This window comes from Schistocerca americana, chromosome 3, assembly GCF_021461395.2.
Source record: "Schistocerca americana isolate TAMUIC-IGC-003095 chromosome 3, iqSchAmer2.1, whole genome shotgun sequence".
Classification (NCBI taxonomy): domain Eukaryota; kingdom Metazoa; phylum Arthropoda; class Insecta; order Orthoptera; family Acrididae; genus Schistocerca; species Schistocerca americana.
This window is the reverse complement of record NC_060121.1, coordinates 19,719,876-19,742,476: the sequence shown is the minus strand read 5'-3', so window position 1 is coordinate 19,742,476 and position 22,601 is coordinate 19,719,876. Positions and strand designations below refer to the sequence as shown.

The 22,601-nt window shown below is 42.3% G+C and overlaps 1 pseudogene; it reads right to left on the bottom strand.

The window, feature by feature from the left end:
- LOC124605209 overlaps positions 1 to 22,601 on the bottom strand; it is an 83,615-nt pseudogene that overhangs the window by 14,308 nt on the left and 46,706 nt on the right.

Genomic DNA, 22,601 nt, shown 5'->3' with positions numbered 1-22,601 from the left:
GCTATAGGCTCCCTGCATCATTTGGTGTGTCTCTGTAAAGGTTTTCTTGAGTTTCACGCAAAATTTAATGCAGATGCATTGCTCCTCTAACTTTGCCATCAAAAATTCACAAACCCAGATTCCATATTTCTTGATTTCCGAGAAGCATTTGACATAGTGCCTCACTGCAGACTTTTAACAAAGGTACAAGCACATGGAATAGGTTCCCAGACATGTGAGTGGCTCAAAGACTTCTGAAGTAATAGAACCCACTACATTATCCCGACGGTGAGTGTCCATCAGTGACTAGGGTATCATTAGGATCGTTCCAGGGATGTGTGCTAGGAGCGCTATTACTCATATTTTCTATGTGCATAACTGATCTGATGGACAAAGTGGACAGTAATCTATGGTTGTTTGCTGATGATGATGTGGTGTATGGAGGGTGTCATTGTTGAGTGATTTAGGAGGATAAAAGATGACTTGGACAAAGTTCCCAGTTGGTGCAATAAATGACAGCTAACCCTAAATGTAGAAAAATATAAGTTACTGCAAATGAGTTGGAAAAACAAATCCATAATGCCAGAATCCTGCATTAGTAGTGTCATGAATGAAGAAGTCATATTGTTTCAATATCTGGACATAACTTTGCAATGTGATATGAAATGGAACAAACTTGTGAGGGTCATGGTAGGGAAGGTGAATAATCATCTTTCGTTTGTTGGGTGGATTTTACTAGTGTGGCTCAGCTGTGATGGACATCACATATAGGGTGCTAGTGTGATCTCTTCTTGAGTACAGTTTGAGTGTCTGGGATCCGCAAGGGGTCAAATTAAAGCAGACATTGACGTATTTCAGAGGCAGGATACTAGATTTGTTAACAGTAGGTTGAAACAACAACATACAAGTATTATGGAGATGTTTCTGGAACTCAAATGGGAATCCCTGGAGGGATTTTGAGGAACACTGTGCTGACTGCAGAACAATTCTGCTTGCACCAACATACATTACGCATAGGGACTACGAAGATAAGAGACGACAAATTAGGACTCATAGAGAGGCATATAGACATTCACTTTTTCCCAATCGATTGGCAGATGGAACGGGAAAGGAACTGACTACAGTCGAATTAAAATTACTTGATAGATGGCACTTCAAACGCCAATAAGAGTTGTCAGCGTCACACTTGAACTGTCTGGTGTTGCCAAAATCCACCAAAATTGGCCAGTCACTTCCAATTCCTGGTACAGCATTCTTTCTTGATGTATTTGTATCCCGAATTATGAGCCCGACACTTTTATTATGTATTTCATGACACATGATAACTACACCAAAAACAACACACATTAACAATGCTAATGAAAGACACATATTTCATTCATAGCACTAACCAAACACTACTGAATAAATCAGCACAAGGTGTAATTCAGTATCATACTTATAGTTATCATATTCACAGAGATCATCTTACATTAGATAAGCTTTTCACTACACTGCGTGAAACTGAAATTTTTAAGGTTGCAATTCATAGTTGGAACTGGGTCACTACATTCACATATATAAATACTTCATGCAGTGCTGTGGCATAGCACAATGGTTGGCAGATTAATCTAATGTGTAGCATGTCGTAGGTTTGAATCTCATCAATGTAGCAAAATTTTTAATTCTAAATCTAACCAAATGAGTGTGATTATTATTTTCATTCAATTAATTGGTTTAAATGTATTTTTTTATTTTTAATACTTCGCTGCATCATTTTTCATCATTGTTTTGACTGTTCTATTTGGTCTTATTTTTCATCTTGTCATTATTTCTTCATTTGGAATCTGTCTCAGTCATCTATAATCCACAACTAAGGGCCCACACGGACTGTTCACTGGTTTCAAACATGGCAGCATGTGCAGCTAGTTTAAGGATAGTTACAGGTAACAAATGACACGGAGAAATTTTAATTTGCTTTCAGCCCTGAAATTGAGTTTTTGTTGTCTTGAGTTTACCCTTAAGGGTTAGCTTTAATTGCCATGAACAAAGCGATAATGATATTAGTACTGCTGCAGACTGTTGACCACAATTTTCTCAGCTGGGTTAGGACACAAGTTTACAGTCAGGGATACAAAACGCGTTGTCTGCCCCAGTTCAGTCACTGGTCACTTTAAATCAATAGTCAACAGAGTATCCAACATTTCTGACATACCTTGCACCAGCCACTAGAAAAATTGCTCTGTGTTAAACATTTAACATAATTTGTGAAGTGAGCCGCTTGTTTGTTGTCACCTGTAACCAAACGGTAGCTGGTAGCCAATGTGGCAACATTGTTGCAGCAAGTGATTGATGTCAGCTATCAAGTAATTTTATTCAGACTATTGTAGTGAGACAGGGTACCTTCAGCCATGCACCATATGCTGGCTAGTGGAGTATGTATGTAGATGTGGAATCAGTCTTTCCTTCTCATCCCATCTGGAAAGTCTCCCCTGATCTGCAGTTCTGGGTAACTTTCTCAAAATCTAACCTTTTTCCTAGACCTATCCTTCACCCCTCTTCCTTCCACTTCAACCCTTCTGCCTGAAGGATGAGCTACTGGCTCTGAAAGCTCGCCTAATTATAATCTTCTTTTATGTGTGTGTTCTGCCGCCACTTAGCGAGTAGATTGTTTATCTATCCAATTCAATTATCATGTAATCAAAAGCTGCATTTAACACGCCAAGTCTCTTTTACCAATCATTTTTAATATGTCCTACAGAATGTGCTGTCTATCCTGTCCTTTTTTGAGATTACTGTTTTGCTGTACTTTTCTACAGGCATCATCTTACTTATTAGGAGTCAGTTCATTCATGTTGTTGTTGTTGTGGTCTTCAGTCCTGAGACTGGTTTGATGCAGCTCTCCATGCTACTCTATCCTGTGCGAGCTTCTTCATCTCCCAGTACCTCCTGCAACCTACATCCTTCTGAATCTGCTTAGTGTATTCATCTCTTGGTCTCCCTCTACGATTTTTACCCTCCACGCTGCCTTCCAATGCTAAATTTGTGATGCCTTGATGCCTCAAAACATGTCCTACCAACCGATCTCTTCCTCTAGTCTAGTTGTAGAGCTGCATGTCCTCGGGAAAAATTATGGCTGTAGTTTCCCCTTGCTTTCAGCCGTTCGCAGTACCAGCACAGCAAGGCCGTTTTGGTTAATGTTACAAAGCCAGATCAGTCAATCATCCAGACTGTTGCCCCTGCAACTACTGAAAAGGCTGCTGCCCCTCTTCAGGAACCACATGTTTGTCTGGCCTCTCAACGGATACCCCTCCATTGTGGTTGCACCTACGGTACGGCCATCTGTATCGCTGAGGCACGCAAGCCTCCCCACCAACGGTAAGGTCCATGGTTCATGAGGGGAGTTCCTTCATAGTCAACAGTTAAGGAATGGGTGGCTGAATTCATATGTGGCATATGTCTGTAAGATGACTCATGAACAATTTCCTAGAATTACAATCAAATATGAAAATGCTGAGAAAGAACACAGTGTGATATTGCAAGATCAGTAATTAAAAAGATGTGCAAAACAGTTGATGCCGTGGCTGTACCAGAAAGTGAGTGGCATATCTGTTGAAGCCTCACTACAACCTAATGTGAAAAACAATTTGGGACAATCTGACACACAACTGATTCTATGCACCAATCTGTTCCCGTGGATGAGATATGACCGAAATGAAACAGCAGTTGCACAAAAATAGCCAAGGTGACTTCATCGGAGAGAAAGAGTGGTCATTGTTTTCTAGGACGCAAAAGGGATTTGTATTTTAGATTAGCTTGCAAGACTGAAACAATACCTCACAAATACTATGCAAGTATTCTGACTCAACTGGATGAAAAAATATGGAGCCAAGACCCAGGGGGAAAAAAAAAAGTTTATCGTCAGTGAAATGCATATGGTCACAAAGGCACTTTCACAATAGGAAAACTGGGAGTTTCAAGTGTGAAGTCTTCAAATATCTATTCCATTCTCCAATTTTTTCACATTCTGCCTTAGCTTCTTCTTCTTTTCTTTTTGTATGAATGATTCACTTAAGACTATATGCGTCACAGCTCAAAACCATTTTGTGAGTCAACAACTGGATATGTTTTCACTGCTCTGTCTCTTGTAACTCCGTTGGACATGGAGGTAGCAAATGAGGATATAGGATGTCCATGACATACTGCTGTGCTGTCAGAGTGACCTGAAGTCATATCCGATGCTGCCCCACATGCCCTCTCCCTATGTCGTTGTCATACTGACTGACAACTGCAATCGCGGGTCTTGCAGAATGTGACTCACTGCTGATCACATGACAGGTGCAGGTGTGAAAGGGTTACAATGTGCTCGGTGTACATTACAGCGATTCTCCCATGGGCTCGTCAGACACGGTCAACTGGAAGCTTGCTGACAAGCACGCCGCCCTTACGTTCCCAAGCAGTCCAACATGGGGCCACTACCACATCTGAATGTCTCACAAATCTGCATATTGCATAATTCAATCAGCCTGGCAAATGGAGACACACAATTAGGCCCCTTCAAATTTTGTTACGTGCTGATAATGCTGACTCACAGAAGTACAGGGCATCTGTGTCCTTCACAGGGATCACTCAACATCTTACACTCTTCACATCTCTTATAGCTCCTACCATTCATGGTAACAATCCGAGACACAAACAAAGCTAATGCAATCTGGTGGCCTTTGTATCCATTTCAGAGAGTTGCGACTCTCATAATTTACCACTGGTATGCACACTCGTGAAACTACGTTGCTTCAGGGAGCTTCCCTTTTTTTTCTTCAAGCAGTTTAGTTCTTTGAATCCATTTTTCTTGTAGCTCAGAATAATTATTTTATTGTGTAGCAAACTTACAGACTAGCATTCTGCTCTGAGCTGTCGGAGTTGGCGGTCATGTGTGTGTGAGGTGTGCTTGCTTGTGTGAATGAATGGTGTGTATTTCTATTTCTTTTTCTGATGAAGGTTGTGGCCAAAAGCTTATGTGTAAGTGTCTTAACTGTGCCTGTCTGCATTTTAACGTGCCATCTTTATGGTAATTAGCACTCTATCTTTTCCTACACTGCTGATATTCCAACCTGGAGTTTCCATTGTTTGAACTTATGGTCTACTGTTTTATTTTGCAGTGCACTTCTACAAGTGTAATACACAAATGTTGCCTTAGGAAAGTGTCACAATAACATCCATGTCTACCGTTTGCTATTTTTTACGAAATAGCATGTCACACTCGAAATTTAACTTAGCCAACGAAATAAGTTTGAAGATTTATTGTGTGTAAAAGACACTATGGCCCACTGTGTGGGAAATGTGGGACGTTCTGTGCAGAGACGGAGTTATCCACAGACGTGGTAAGTCTGGGGAGCTATACGGGTGTTAAAACATCGCCACCTGCTGGGATGAGGGGCCACTTACTCTGTGGTGACACTGTGCCAGCAACGAGCTCGACCCATTGATTAGCACCACACATGACAATGACCAACCAGCTGCTTCTCTGTGCAGAGATATAAAATTTATCGATTTTGGACGTCGGGTGACAATCTGTCACATGGAGAACAATGTTTACTCTGGCAATTTTAACACTAATCTAGTGTTCTGCAACATATTAATGTGAAATGTTGTCTATGATGTTGAAGCGTGTAAGTTAAACTGATATCTGAGAATTTGTTGTTTTTGTGGCACTATCTGGAAAATGACCTCTCTTCCAGCTCCAAGCATAAATGTCAAGTGAAGAAGAATAATTAGCACAGCACACTGGAACCGAGTAGGGATCCGGTTTACTGCTCGGCCACTAAATTAGCATATTGTGAGTACACCAGAATAGACGCTGTACACACTTGCATATACTACATACACAAGTACAAGCATCGATCAAGCTACTGTGAAACTGCACTCTGTGTGACTCATCACTACATCAGAATACTGTAAATGTAGTGATTCCAATTTCTTAAGGTCTCTTCCTGTTTGTTTTCATCAGTTGGATCTTATTTTTCAAGTATGTGGGAATCCAATGAGCTGCCTGTTTGGACACATTCTTTCTGTATGTCCCACAAGTTGGATTCTTTGGAGACACATTGTAACAAGAGTTTTTAGGAATTTGCCTGGAGATTTCACGCTGGGTTCTGTGTGATGTGTTCCATCTTTTATTCTTGGGCCTAAGATTTTTACTACAATTTTACATTCTTCTAATTCAGTTTGCTGTTTTCATGTCTTGTGTTGGACAAAGAGTCTCTCTCATGCATAAAGAAATTCTAATTTGATCACTGTTGTACAATGTTAGATTTTAAAGTTCCAGGAAAAATACTTTTAGTTAACTGAGAGACAGTTTGTATTTTCTGAAGTCTGGATTCTATGGCCTTCTTTTCATTATGATGTTCAGTGGTCTTTTTCACCTAATTATTTAAACTCTTTAACACCAAATACTATGTTGTTGCCTATATAAGTTCAACTAGTGCCATTTTGGTATCAGCCAAGAATTTTTTCTCCAGGTGAAATTAGTAGTCCAATTTTCCTAGCTTGCTCCCTTAATATTTCAAATTGCTTTAGGACATCAGTAATGTTTTTGTCAATTAGTATTATGTCATCGGTATAGGTTACACAATATAATTCTATCTTTAAGTTTACGTTCTAGTCAGTGTAATAGTGCACCTGCTCTTCTCCATTACCTTACAATTTTCTTAGGGGCATAGTTGAATAGCAATGTGATATGCCATCCCATTTTCATATTCTTATGTCTGTCTTAAATTACACTGCTTGAAAAAAAGTGAGACACTCAGAAGGTGGGGAGAAAACAAATTGAAACATAGCGAATTTAGAGGATATGTGATGTTATTTCAGTGATAACAAAACAGAGTCAAATTTACACAGAACTTATCAGTTTGAGCCCACTTATCAATACAGCAATGCACCCTGTCTGGCCTGGACAGTGCGGGAGGATGTCGTAAAGCTGCTGCATACCCTCCTGAGAAAGGTGATCCACAACTGTTGTAACTGGACATTGCAATCATGGATACAGGCAGTGGGACGGAGTTGACGTCCATGTTGGTCCCATAATGTTCTATCGGGGACAGATATGGGGATTTTGCTGGCCACCGGAGTATATCAACATCACACAGACAATTTAAAGAGACACATACTACATGTGGACAAGCACTGGCCTGTTGAAAAATAGCACCACAATACTATTACACACTGCTGTACCATCAGAGTTCCCTCGGCCATTACAAGCCGTGACTTGAAGTCATACCCAATGGCTCCCCACACCATGGGACTCCTTTGTGACCCCCCCCCCCCCCCAAACATGTGGAAGAATGGGACCTCTCCCAATCTCCCCGGGTCACTGTCAAACTTCTCCACGATAGTCATTTGGAGCAGTGCAGGACTGGGACTCATTAGTGAACATAATGTGACACCATTCATTAGCAGTCCATACTTCTCGATCATGGCACCACTTCACATGCAGTCATTTGCTTGAGTGTTAATGGCAGCCTATGCGCAGGATGGCAATGCCATAGTCTGGCTGCTCCTAGCTGTATGACACAGCATGTTGCAAGGAGTCTATTACAGTGAACTCCTGTTTATCCGAAATGATCAGGACGGTGGCCGGTTCCGATAACGAAAATTTCAGATAAATCAAAGTCCCCCTGTTTTCACATGTGAACACTCCAAATTGTGTCAATATTGCGAAATACGATCGTAAAACGTGCGTAGGGTATGTAAAACGTTTCTGATACAGTTGCAAACAACCCTGTACTTTTTTACTGAAAAAATTGTGTTGACATGTTAAAAAGGCACCAAACTATGATTGAAAACTCAAAGTTTTTAAATGCTGTATAACAAAGCTCGTTTATTTTGCATTCTTACAGAAAAAAATCTCCCTTATTTGGCAGCAGGAAAAAACAGGAGTTTTAATTTTATTACCTGCTCTTTTGAGTAAAAAATAAACTACTGAACAAAATTGTGAAACAAATCTAGAGATTACTCAAAGGAACGAAAAGTCTGTCTAGAGGAACTTTCAAGAAAATTAAAAAAAAAAAAAAACCTTTTAAGTTATGGACATAGAAGTTCTACGATGCTTCATTAGAGTTTATTTTTTGGTAACGAAGTCACGAATGTCTTTTTTTTTTTTTTTTTTGTTTTTTTGCTTGAGAAACTATTGCTGCAACAATACATCTCCAACATTGAAATCAAACTATTTCAGGATAAATCGTCTCCTCCTGTTGGCTGATGTACTCCAGGGCAGTTTGGATCACTTCGTAACAGAATGTGTGAGGAATATTTTTCTCTGATTCATCATCAGAAACATAGTGTTCTAACGCTTTATGATCGGTCACAATTTGGACGATTTCATCCTCAGTCACATGAAAAAATGCCATTTTCCATCCACTCTTCAATGTCTTCGAAGTGTGTGTCTTTACAACCAGCTTCTCCAGTAAATTCACCAAAATTATGTCAGCTTGAGTTTCGGTATTGCCTCCTCCTTCCCACCACTTAGGTTGCCTTACGATCTAAGAGTTTTTTCCAAGACCTAACAAGAGGAACTGGAGGAATTAGATTCCAAGCTTCAGCAATCAATGAATAACACTTAAAACATCGATTTTTTTAAGAGCTTCCACAAAATCATCTGCAGCATCAATCACACCTATTAAGTATTCCAGCATCTTGCGTCTGTAATGTTTTTCTATCGCCTCAAGGATACCTTGGTCCATCGGTTGACATAGAGATGTGACATTTTGTGGGAGAAATACAACTTTGATATCCCCATCTTGCAGATCACCTGGGTGATAAGGAGCACTGTCCACAAGAAGTAGCGCTTTTCAAGGAAGTCCATTTCCTTCCATGTAATTTACTACAGCTGGAACAAACTCTGCCTGGAACCACTCTCTGAAGATGGCACTGTTCATACATGCCTTAAGACTGATTCGTGTACCTCAGTGGCAAAGCTGGTTGGTTGGTGTCTAAATGCTCTTGGTGTTTTGGATTTGCCAATTAAAGTAAGACACAGTTTATGATTGCCAGTGGCATTACTGCAAGTGAGGACAGTAAATCTTTCTTTGATTTTTTTGTATCCGGAAGCCATTTCTTCTTCTTTAGAGGCAAGGGTTTTCGTTGGCAGCATTTTGTAATTCAACTCAGTCTCATCACATTTGTAAAGTTGATTGCCAGTATAACCTCCTTTGTCAATGATTGTGTGCAGTTTCTTCTTAAAATCAGCGTAGCAGCTTCATCCCCAGATAATGATTTGGTACTGATGGCAATTTCATGAATGCCATGCCGCTTCTTGAAACAATCCTGCCAGCCATTACTTCCGAGGAATTCTTGCTTCTTTCCTTCAATCAGCTCATCAGCTCATTTTGACAAAGTAGAGGACGTGAAACTGACACATCTTTGGCTCTTATTTATTCGTGCCACAAAAATAATGCCTCTTCTAACTGAGGATGTGCACCTTTTCTCATTGTTTTTCAAGATTTCACTGCACTGCCCAATGCTTGGATGGAACAAAATTTTTCAATTCCTGATCGATTTGTCTTCCGATCAGTAATTGTACTCCTACTCTGCAGCAACTTTTGTGGGTGGCTCACCAGCATCAATTCTCTGCAAAGTGTGAAGCTCTTTTTCCAACAAGATCACATTCGTTTTATGTTTTGTGCCCGTAGTCACGTTCAGTGTTCTTTTTACAGACACTCGATTGAGTCCTTTATGGTTTTTGGCCCCTTTTATCTCTGGACACTTTAAGGCACATAGTGGGAGCACAAAACCTCAAATCAGAAACACACAGATGCAAAACTTGACAACACTCGAGATGCACTAGACAAACTTTTGATTTTTGAAACCAGGCTGTGGCAGCCATCAAATGAAAGCATTCGATACATCTATGCCATTTCCTCTGTTCTACCCAAGCCCACGTGGCAACACAACAGGGTGTTGTACGTTCACTGTTAAACACTCAGCTTTGATGTACCGACAACAAGTGGAAAGTGTTAGGCGGCGCACTCTAATTGTCGGTTTCGACAGGGCTACGTTGCGCTGCATAGAACAATACTGTATGTACTGTACTTCCAAGGAGTTCCAATAGATGGCAGTGGCATACGAATAAGAAACACACTAGAGCTTCAACCAACACACGCACGAATTGATGATACTTGGACTTTTGACACGCACCAGTGCACTGATTAGCAGTAGATTGCCAAAAAACACCAGCAAATGCTTGGCTCCAGGTGCATGCAAATTGAAACTTGTCAAGCGTCAATCTAGCTAGCCAAAAGTGTAGCTGCACGAGAGTTTATTGTACTTGTTCTCAGATGGCAGTCACAGACATGAACAGATTACAATGTACTCAGTACACTACACAGTGATGCTCCCTTGTAGCGGTCTGATGTAGTCAACTGGAAGATTGATGATGAGTATGCCCTTACTTTCCAACATCAGGCCACTGTCAGATCCAAATACTCCAAAAATACAGATGTTGCAAGGTTTAACCAGGCGACCAAATGGACATCCACAATGAGGTTTCTTTCAAACTCTCATCAGATAATGCTGTCTCACACCAATATGCAGCACCTTCATATCCTCCAGAGTGATGATTCAACATCTGACGCTATTCACATCCCTTATATACCACACGATGCTTGCTAAACAGCAATAAAAACAAAGAACACTAATGAATAATGAAGGAAAAGACAGACTGTTACTTACCATAAAGAAGATACCTTAGGCTGCAGATGGGCAGAATTAAAAGACACTTACACAAAGCTTTCAGCCACAGCCTTCATCAGTAAGTAGTAATCTGTCTTTTCCAACATTGTTGATATTCCTACTGGAGTTTCCATTGTTTCAAGGACACTGATGCTTTTCTGTGAGTGTTTCCTTTATGATGTTTTCTGCATTTTGCTATTTTTAAAAAAAGAAAAAAAAAGAAAGAAAGAAAAAAAAAGATTTGTTGCTGGAAAACTTCTGAAGTCCAATAAAGGAGTTACAACAGCCATATATGGTTATCTGGTGGACCTTGCAGAACCAAATTCTAGGGCTGAAATGTACTGTTGACCAATGGGCATTAATCAGAATGAATACTAAATAAAAAATTAAATCCAATTTTACACAAAAAACTCAGGTTCTATCACTGTTGTTTTTCGTTCTATTTTGCTCTTATGTTTGCTATGACCTGTTAAGCAGAAATTTTCTTTCTATCTATAGAGTTACATTTGCTGTAATGTATCTTACCTGCATGTTGTTTCTTCTTTCTTCTCACTGCTGCCCCAATCATGGCAAGCAAGTCATCCTCACTGCATTTGCTTTGTATTGCATCTCTGAAACAACAGTTAAAACACCCGTTAAACAGTACCAGGCCAACACCACACAGTGAAATGTTGGTACACTAAAAAGGAAGAAAAACTTTGCAGAAATCTTCAACAGTAATCTTGTAGTCTGCAGTAGGCAACAGCAGGATAACAAACCCACTGGACAAAAATGGGAAAGTCATGATAGAAGTTACTTTTATTTTTATAAATAAACAGGTATCTTACACAAATGCTCAAGACTATACACAGGATCTCGGGCTGAAGAGGTGGAGCAGAAACTGACATTAGTTTTGTTGAAGAGGGAGTAGTGGAACACAGCACAATTTCTTGCAAAATGAAGCCAAATTTATTGATAAACTGTTAATTAATTGCCAAGCTCACTAATGTGACCATTTTACAACAGGTACTTACTGCTTGGAGTATATGTGACTTTTCAGGCTTGCCTGATAGATCTGTTGCAAAAACACTTTGGGTTCCCCACCAGATAACATTATGCAAGTCCCTCCCTCAATATTTCAGTGACACAACGTTTTGGCATCTTCAGGTGATGGTGATTTCCACCATCACTGCTGCAAGATGGAACTGGCAATTTCCACATGACAGCTTTGAAATTTATCATGTGGATGACTATGACCATCATATTTAGAATTCAGAGGATTTCATAGAATACCTGAAAATGCTTAAACTAGAACTTTCAGATCTTTTAGTTAGCTCAAATGTTATATCATTACTTACAAAAGTGCCCTGCAGCCCTCATTAGAGGTTATTAGCAGCAAGTTTGAGAAAGAAATTGTGGTGCTGTTTAAAAATGTGCATACCTCATCCTATTTCTTATGTAACACCAACTACTTTAATCAAGTGGACAGTGTTCCCATGGGAGATCCTCTATTTCCCTTAGTAAATATCCAACATTCCTCCTTCTGGCAGAATGCTGAAGAGACATTTGTGGTGTGGCCCACATAATACAGACACTACCTATGTTCCTGCAGCATTTGCACTCGGTCCATCTAAATAGTCAGTTCACTGTGGAAGTACAAAAAGATAGCAGCTTACCATTCCTGGATGTCACGGTTAGAAGAAAAGCTGACAGAACACTGCGGCTTAGTCTCTACTGCAAACTGATACACGCAGAGTTATATTTGAGGTCCAAAAGTTGCCATCACCCTCCACAATGTGGTAGTGTCTTACACTCCCTGGCACATAGAGCACACGTGATCTCAGATACCGACAGTCTGCCTGGTGAACTGTAACACCTAAGAACAGTGTTCCAGCAGAATGTTTATTCTTGTAAACAGATTTGCAATGTGTTCTGAGCAAAGCAAGTTCAGTAAGGGGATGTAAATGAAGTTACTTAGACAAGCACTGCAAATGGCTTTCCTACCATATTTCAGCGGCATGTTTTCAAAAATAGAAATAATCACTAAGAGAAACAGAATCAAGTGCGTTTTTTGTCTACCAGCAAAACTAAGGAATTGTTTGTGTTCAGTTAAAGACAATCTTGACCTTAGAAAACACAGATCATATATAAGATCTGATGCCATTATGGGAAATCTTATATAGGGCAGACACCTCACATTGTGCAAGAACACTGTGTTCAACAGCGCTGACAAAAATGCCACCCAGTAAATTAGTGGTAGCAGAGCACTGCCTGAATACAGGGCACCACATGTTTCCCAAGAGGACTGAAATTTTATTCTCAGGATCATCACTCTAGGATTGTGTTTTTAAGAATGAGGCATGTATCCATACGGTGGGCAATCTTACCAACAGGAATATGGAATTTTGACTAAGCACTGCCCAGAATCCAGCACTGACTGCCATGAAATTAAAACAGTAGAAACCAGATCCTCCGATGTATGACCTGATGCAGCACCTTGCAGAGAGTTAATTCAGCGTTTAACCACACGAGTGTCCAGAAGTGCAGTCATTGCCCACAACACATAAGCAGAAGGCTACTATGAATGGCATTTCCATCCAACTGGGAGTGCCATCGTACTCCTGCTTCTAGCCTGACAAATTTCAATTCTGCTGTGCAAATATCACCAGTCACATCTTGCAGCAGTGATGACAGGACCCACCACTACCTGAAGATGACGAACAGTTGTGTTGGTGAAATATTGTGAGGCTTGCACAAAGTTATTCAGTGGAAAATCTGAGAAGATTCGTACACATTATTTTTCTGTGACGCAGGTAATGTGCAGCCAAATGTGATAATTTTCTGCATTTGCCTTTTTGTACATTTCAAAATACCCCAAAAATTGGCGAGAAACACTGAATATATGACATAACCAGATGACATACCCCACAGCATGTGCAGCAGTCGGGGTTGAGTGTAAAGGAATGATTGAGCAGTGCAATACTTTCATTTGAGCAAACAGAGCAAATTTCGAAAACATTTTGTAAATATGATCTGTTGTAAATGTAGATGTTACAAAATTATTGTCCCTGCTGTAATCAAGCAAAAGCAGTTCTGATTTTGTGTTTTTTGCTTCTGTCCTCTTTTTGTTTACAGACATTTGTTAGTAAAGAAAACATAGGTCATTTAATGGCAATGATGCTATTCTGAAGTTTATACTCATCTACTTTTTATGCAATATGGTAGGTTTTGATTTGTACTGTACTTTGCAAGAAATCAAGGAAACTGCAAGATTGGTAAATAAAATAATAAACTTCAATATAAATACATAATTGTTAAACACAATGAAAAAATACTGCCTGCCAGATGCAAGACTCAAATCCTGAACGCCATCACTAAAGTCGCACATGTGTGTCCGTAGCCACAATGATATGAATACTTGACTTGGGTTGGGATGATCAAGTGTGACAGACCGAGAGGCTCTACCACTGCAAGCATGACAAGGTACATCATCTGGTGACATTTATCATTCACTTTTGACACATTTCCCAACATTTGTATCGTATCCAACATTTGTGATCCCATGTGTCTTGTATTAAATTACTTGTCTCAGGGTCATCTACAGTGCTTTGGAGGTTTTTAAATGTTAATACGCATCACCCTGTCTGTCTGTGTGTGTGTGTGTTTGTGTGTGTGTGTGTGTGTGTGTGTGTGTGTGTGTGTGTGTGTGTGTTTATATATATGAAACAAATACTAACAAAGAGATAGAGGGCTTGGCCAGTACTTACCTCAGCTCAGTACAGCCGATACATACACAAAACAGAACAGAAAATTGACATATCCTAGCTTTCGGAACTTCGTTCCTTCATCAGGGAGGAGAGAGGGGAAAAAAGGGGAAGAAGGGAAAGTGGATTCAGGTTTTGCATCGGGGTCGGTTACAGGGGTAGGAACCGCTGGGTAGAGAAGGTGGTCTGGGAATATTGTAGGGTTTGACAAGGATGATACGGAGGTTAGGGGGTTGGCAAAAGGCAACTCTGGGTGGTGTGGGGAGAATATTGTCAAGGGATGATCTCATTTCAGGGCTTGACTTGAGAAAGTCATATCCCTGGCGGAGTAATTAGTTGATGTATTCGAGGCCAGGATAATATCGGGTGACAAGGGGGATGCTTCTGTGTGGTCTGGGGGTAGTACCATTGTTGTTGGGTGGGGAGGAATGTATTGCTTGGGAGATCTGTTTGTGGACAAGGTCTGCAGGATAGTTGTGGGAGAGGAAAGCACTGATATATAATATAATACAGGGAAACATTCCAAATGGGAAAAATATATCTAAAAACAAAGATGATGTAACTTACCAAACGAAAGCATTGGTATGTTGATAGACACACAAACAAACACACACACAAAATTCAAGCTTTCGCAACCCACAGTTGCTTCATCAGCAAAGAGGGAAGGAGAGGGAAAGACGAAAGGATGTGGGTTTTAAGGGAGAGGGTAAGGAGTCATTCCAATCCTGGGAGTGGAAAGACTTACCTTAGGGGGGAAAAAGGACAGGTATACACTCGCACACACACACACATATATCCATCCGCACATATACAGACACAAGCAGGGTATATGTGTGGATGGATGTGTGTGTGTGTGTGTGTGTGTGTGTGTGTGTGTGTGTGTGTGTGTGTGTGTGTGTGTGTGTGGCATACTGATCTGATCTGAACTATGCAGCCTTAAAATGGAAGTTTTTTGATCACTCCTTATTTTGCTCCCTGCCACCTTGGCAATATGTACCGCAAATCATCAGACAGACGACCTTCCTGCATGCTTCATGTTGTGTCTAGACAAGACAGCCTAGACACAATGAGAGGAAGCCGAAAGGCATGCTCTAAGTTAAAAAAGGAGGGCGTGAGGTCTGAAACAGGATACGTAATGAATGCTATAAAGAAAAGTACGTAGCTTCTGGAATACTTAACTTTAATCCATCCTTTTGGTACATCTGGAGATTGTGGCGATACAAGTGAGACTCTTTATATACATGCAATGTTACTAATGGCGCCTTGCTAGGTCGTAGCCATTGACTTAGCTGAAGGCTAATCTAACTATCGGCTCGGCTAATGAGCAATGCTTTGTCCATGTAGTCGCTAGCAAAGTCGTCCGTACAACTGGGGTGAGTGCTAGTCCGTATCTCGAGACCTGCCTTGTGGTGGCGCTTGGTCTGCAATCACACAGTGACGACACGCGGGTCCGACATGTACTAATGGACCCTGGCCAATTTAAAGCTACCACCTAGCAAGTGTGGTGTCTGGCGGTGACACCACATTCCTCCCCTGCAAATCGGCGAATGGTCGTGTTATAAGGCTTCCGCCCACCGTGGGGAGAACCCCATGTTGATGTATGCGATGAGGTGGGGAGCCTAACAACAGGCGAGGCTGTGCCACCCGCACGCGGCCATTCGGTCCAAGGGGAGCTAGGAAACACCTGAAAACCTAGTCCAGGGTGCACGTCAATATGCGGTGTATGTGCCCGTAAAGAGACAGGAGGGGCCGAAGGGTCGACCTCCATTGCGTCGGGGTACCCGACGCGCGAAGACGCCATGTGGTCCGGAGCGGGCAAGAGTTCCATGGCGGAGGACAGCTGGTCACGGGAAGCGATCGGCGGCGTGTGACCCAGGGAGGCGCTTGGTGGCTGCAGCGAAGCGTCCACTGCGGGCGGCTCCAGCTGGACAGGCGGCGGCGGCGGAGGCGGCAGCGGCGCGTCGCCATGGGGCAAAATGGAAGGCATCGTTGGTAACACCTGGGGATGAGGCGAGCCAGTAGATGGGTCCCCAGGGCGCTGACCGGATGGCACCGTCGCTGAAAGCAGACGGGGAGCGGCAGAACCCGTGCAACGACAGAGGCGCAGCTGATTGAGATGCCGACGCACCTCACCAGAGGCCCCCAAAACCAAATACATCACGCGGCCGAGGCAGCGAAGAATGTGCACTGTGAGCAAACGCCGTGAACCTCGATAGTTGCGATAAAATACAACGTCGCCTGGAGCAAAAGCAGAAGTCTGCCGCTGCACAGGAACCTGATGCGGCGGGTGCAGCAAAGACATCAAGGTTCGATGAGGACGACTGTGGAGCAACTCAGCTGGCGAGCGACTATCTCGGGGCTGAGAGCGATACAAAGACAAAAAGAGCAACAACGCGTCCTCCCGAGAATACGACTCTTTCAACTTCAACATCTGTGACTTGAAAGTCCGGACCAATCGTTCAGCGGCACCGTTTGACTGAGGCGAAAACGGCGCGGATGTCAGATGTTGAATATCATTGGCCTGGCAGAATGACTGAAATTCTGCGGACATGAATTGTGGGCCATTGTCGGAAACAATAGTCTGTGGAAGACCTTCAATGCAAAAGATGCAGACAACGCTTGGATGGTGGCAGTTGATGTCGTGGAAGACATCCGGACAACAAAAGGAAAATTACTGAAGGCATCTATCAGAACAAACCACCGAGCATACCAGAATGGACCAGCAAAATCGATGTGCAAGCGTTGCCAAGGGGAAGTGGCTTTTGGCCATGCAAAGACTTTCCGCGGCAGTGCGGATTGTTCTTCGGCACACGCCATGCAAGAAGAACACATATTCGTAATCGCAGCATCGATTCCGAACCAAGTACAGTGCTGACGAGGAAGTTGTTTCCTTTGCACTATACCCCAATGTCCTTGGTGAAGAAGCCGTAAAACAGAGGACTGTAACGAACGTGGGACCACGATTCTGGACTGATCATTATCAGAACGCAACAACAAAACACCGCGTCGAACAAAAAGTCTCTCCTTGTGAGCAAAAAATCAGCAAACCAACGGATCCTCGATCCGAGACTTTGACAAAGGCCATTGCGTAGCAACAAAATGCAAAACGGTAGCAAGGACCGGGTCAGCAGCTGTGGCTGTAGCTACACGACGAAAATCAATCGGAAACGAGTCGACCACGTCATCGGTTTCCGAATCAATGAACATGCAAGCAAGTTCAGAAGAATCGAATGCTCTATCCTCAGCAACAGGCAAACGGGACAACGCATCGGCGTTTCCGTGCTTAGCAGTGGACCGATACAAGATATCGTAGCGGTACTGCGAGAGGAAAATAGACCAGCGAATGAATTTCTGTGCTGTACGCGGAGGTACAGGCTTGTTCGGATGAAAAAGCGACATCAAAGGTTTGTGGTCTGTGATGATGGTAAAGTGACGACCATACAAGACATCATGGAACTTAGTAACACCAAACACGAGAGCCAAAGCTTCTTTCTCTATCTGTGAATAATTTCTTTGCGCAGACGAGAGCAATTTGGATGCAAAGGCAATAGGGCGATCATGCGACCCATCTTTGTGCGCAAGCACAGCACCGATCCCGAAATCCGATGCATCTACCATCAACAAAAGGGGTTTCTGGGGATTGAATGGCGTAAGGCAAGTATTAGAAAGCAACGCCGATTTCAACTGGCGAAAGGCGCGTTCGCATTCCGTCGTCCAGACGAACGGAACACCCTTACGGCGTAAGCTATGAATCGTAGCTGAAATGGAAGAGGCATTGCGCAGAAAGCGATGATAATAGTTAATTTTACCCAACACACTCTGTAGCTGCTTCAAATTCTGCGGCGAAGGCAAGTCTTGTATGGCACGGAGGTGCTCTGGACTCGGATGTATGCCTTGGGCATTGATGACATGTCCCAGGTATGGTAAGTCACGAGCAAAAAACACACATTTGTCCTTCCGCAAGCGAAGACCATTTTGTCGCAATACCTGAAATAATGTTCGTAGGTGTGCTAAATGGTCGTCTGCTGTCTTTCCGGAGATCACAATATCGTCCAGATAGTTCGCAGCAGTAGGGAATGATGCACAAACAGTTTGTAAATATTGCTGAAACAATGCAGGGGCGGATGCACACCCGAATGGCAGTCTTTTGAATCGGTACAAACCAAGATGCGTGTTAACCACCAAGACGCACTGGGATTCTTCGTCCACTGGTATTTGGAAGTATGCATCTGTGACGTCCAACTTTGAAAAATATTTACCCGGGCACAGTTTGTCAAAAAGATCTTCCAGGCGGGGTAATGGAAAAGTTGCAAACACTAGTTGTGGATTCACAGTGGCCTTGAAGTCCACACAAAGTCTCAGTTTTCCGGAAGGTTTGGGCAAAATTACTAATGGTGAGGCCCAGAGAGAAGCCTGCACACGTTCAATTACACCTTGTGATTCTAAATCGTGTAATGTTCTTGCAACCTCATCACGCAATGCGTGAGGAACATTGCACGCTCTGAAAAATTTCGGTTGCCCGTTGACTTTCAGTTACAAATGTGCTTCATAGTTTTTAGCGCAACCTAAGCCCGGCGCAAAAATGTCTGCAAATTCTTCACACAGACGAGAAACACAGTCTGAAGGCACAGTCTGATTCACTGATAGGACCTGATTTACTATAGACATGTTAAACAACTGAAATAAATCGAAACCAAACAAGTTCACTGCAGTAGAAGAACGAAGAACGTAAAATGAGACAAGTTTTGTTTGTCCCTTGTATGTTGCAAGAAGGCTGCACTGTCCTAACACAGGGGATATTCTGACCTGAATAACTATTTAACTTAACATTTGCGGCACGCAACGGAGGTTTGCCCAGTCGTTTGTACGTGTCGTGATTGAGCAACGAAACTGCAGCTCCGGTATCGAGCTGGAATGGTATGACCATTCCATTAAAATCCAAATCTACAAAAAGTTTATTGTCCTGCTGACGACAAGAGCAACTGTCTCGTGCAATTTGAACTGATACAGGTACAGCATCACTTGCTAATTGACGTGATTTCTGGCGACGTCGACGCACACTTTGTGTGGGACGAACACTGTCACTGTTTGAGAAAGTGGCACTGGACGGGGTGGAATTCACTACATGAATGTCCATGGGCGAAGGTCCACGAGGCTGAGTGTCCTTGGTTCGATTCCGGCGCGAAGCAAAAGGCCTGGAATGGTTGTGATTGTCTGATCTGAGCTTTTTCTGGCAAACACTTTGAACATGTCCTTTCTTATTACAGAAAAAGCAAATAGCTTGGCGTGACGGGCAATTTTCACGCGAATGTCTAGTAGCACACCACGGGCATGATTTTACTGCAGTTGTATGCTGTCGCGGCACACCTGGTTTAGAGCGTAGCGGCAGCTGCGTGGACGTGCGCGAGGGCAGTTTACCGGGCCGTGCAGCACGCCCGGCGGGCTGGTTAATGTTACACATGGCTGGCGAAGTTGCAAATGATTCCTGAGCAAAGTCAAGTGTGTCTTGTCTATCTAATATGTCTATCACTTGCTGAAGGGAGGGATTAACTAGTTTCAAAATCTGTTCCCATATACGAACATCAGAAACGTTCTGTGCAATTGCATCACGGACCATTGTATCTGAATAAGGGAGTCCACATTCACACTCAAAAGCACAATCCCTTGTAAGGCCTTGCAATGTTGCAACCCACTCCCTATTAGTTTGACCGGCCGTACGTTTTGTACGAAAGAACGTATACCTTTTTGCAACTACATTAACTGTTTCCTTGAAATAGGCATCTAAAGCAGACAAAAGTTCTTCGTAGGACAGAGTTGCTACGTCGCATTGGGGAAATAATTTCACTATCACACGGTACGTTTGCACCCCTACACATGCTAATAAATGAGGCTGCCGCTCGTTACCTTGAATTCTGTAGGCGGCGAGATGAAATCCAAACTGGCGTGACCACTCCGTCCATGTTTCCTTAGCTGGGTCAAACGGCCTAAAAGGCGGTGCAACTGCGAGTTGTGGCTGCGGTAGTAGTAGAGCGGCGGCTGCCGCATCGTTGTGCAGTTCACGTTGACCCTGGACGAGCCGTCCAAGGGCATCCAATAACGCCTGCATCTGCTGATTCTGCAAGTGATAAAATTCGGACAGTACATCTGGCGAAGCCATGACACAAGTAAATGTAAGCAATTTGAAAGAACAAGACCCTTTCCGTTGACTTGTCGCCAAAAATTGTTGTGTCTAGACAAGACAGCCTAGACACAATGAGAGGAAGCCGAAAGGCACGCGCTAAGTTAAAAAAGGAGGGCGTGAGGTCTGAAACAGGATACGTAATGATTGCTTGTGTGTTGTGCCTGGTGCAACTTTGTTTTCTTTATGGTAAATAGTGATCTATCTTTCCCTGCACACACACAGAGAAAAAAAACTGCCAAGTCCAGCAGCTAGGGGCAAGCTGCTGGAGTTGGCAGTCATATGTGTGTGACATGTGCTTGCCTGTGTGTACGAATGTGTGTGTTTCTCTGTATCTCTTTTGCTGATGAAGGCTGTGGCCGAAAGCTTTGTGTAAGTGCCTTTTTAATTGTGCCTGTCTACAATGTAACATGTCTCCTTTACAGTAAGCAGCAATCTATGTTTTCCTATATTTTTCATTTACACAGATGTAATTAACAAATCAGAGTCTATTTATTCCAGAGAAGTGACAGTTTGTTCATGACAGTTCAGCACAAATCTGATTTTTTATATACAGCAAGGCTACCTATAAATTATTCTGTGTGCCAGTGTTCATGCTGACTATAGGGATTCACACTGATCATGTGTAATTTGACACCTGGTCCTGTAAAGTTACTTCTGCTCAACGTGAAAAATTCTCCAATTCACATTTTGTAATTAACCTTAACAAATCAAATAATGCACCCTTCAATATAACTGCTTATTGTCCACTTCCCATCACTCTATTCCCAATGTCAACCCAGCTGACCTCTACTTCTAATCCAAAAACCATGGTTGACTCAATGTTTGCTATTGCAAGCTATTGCTATTGCAACACAAAAGTGCCAGAGGCACCAGTAATGATATACAATTAAAAATACTAGAAAGTAAGGCACACCGGTTAGTACATGCTAAGACAAACACTACAAGTGTCTAAGACACTGCGCTCTCACACAACAAGTACGAGTTATCCAGTTATGATACACAAAACTGTTTTATTCACAGTGGCTATATACATACTCTCTCCCCAATAAACAGAATAGTTATAACTCAATTGTTCACAAATGTATATTATGACTCTTGCCACAGCCACGCAGTCAGTATGCCACAGGCGTGCCATAGAAAGCGATCAGGTTCAATTCCTTGTAGAGCCGGGAAATTCTGCTCGGTGGACAGACTGGAATAGGGTACACTCTGCTTGTAGTTCTAGCTGAGGAGATACTCAAGTGAGAAGTAGTGTCTTCAACTTCTGGAAGTTGATAACAGCCTGGAGAGTTGTATACTGACCCCCTAACTCTCCATAGATTTATAGTAGAGGACATCTCTCGAAGAGCATTGCGTGGTCTTCTGGGCCCAATGCAGAGTTCCTTTATCTATGTATATTGTATATCACCACTTGTACACACTCATCAGCACAGTATCATATTGTCTCTTCACGTGGCAAATTTTTATTCCCTTGTTTCCAGATCAAGACTTTTCCTCTTCCTCTTCTTCGTTTTTTTTTTTTTTTTTTTTTTTTTTTTTTTACTATCATTACTTGTACCACACATATTCCACACGGTTTATGCTCACTCCTTCAATGATACTTCCCATCCTCCTCTAGTGTGCGAGTTGTCCCTGCTTTCCTGCGTGTTTCTTGGTTTAAACACCCTTGTTTCAAAAGAGAGTGACAGCTTAGATACAGTCTTGTCAACATTTTGTAATTTTATTTAGCAATTATTGTTTGAGCCTTATAGGCGAATGTCACAAGATATTGTCAACCACTGGATTCACTAGATTGGAATGGGGTTCATGGTAACTTATCAATTCATTTTTTAAGTTGCTGTTATCTTTTTCATCCTATCTTGGACTAGCTTTTCCATACTCCCACTCTATTTTACGTAGCCAAACAGTTATCTGCTCTTGCAAACTTGCTCCTTTACTACCAAGTTAACTAATACTGGGCAGCCTAACAGAAGTTCCAATATCCAGTCTTTCAC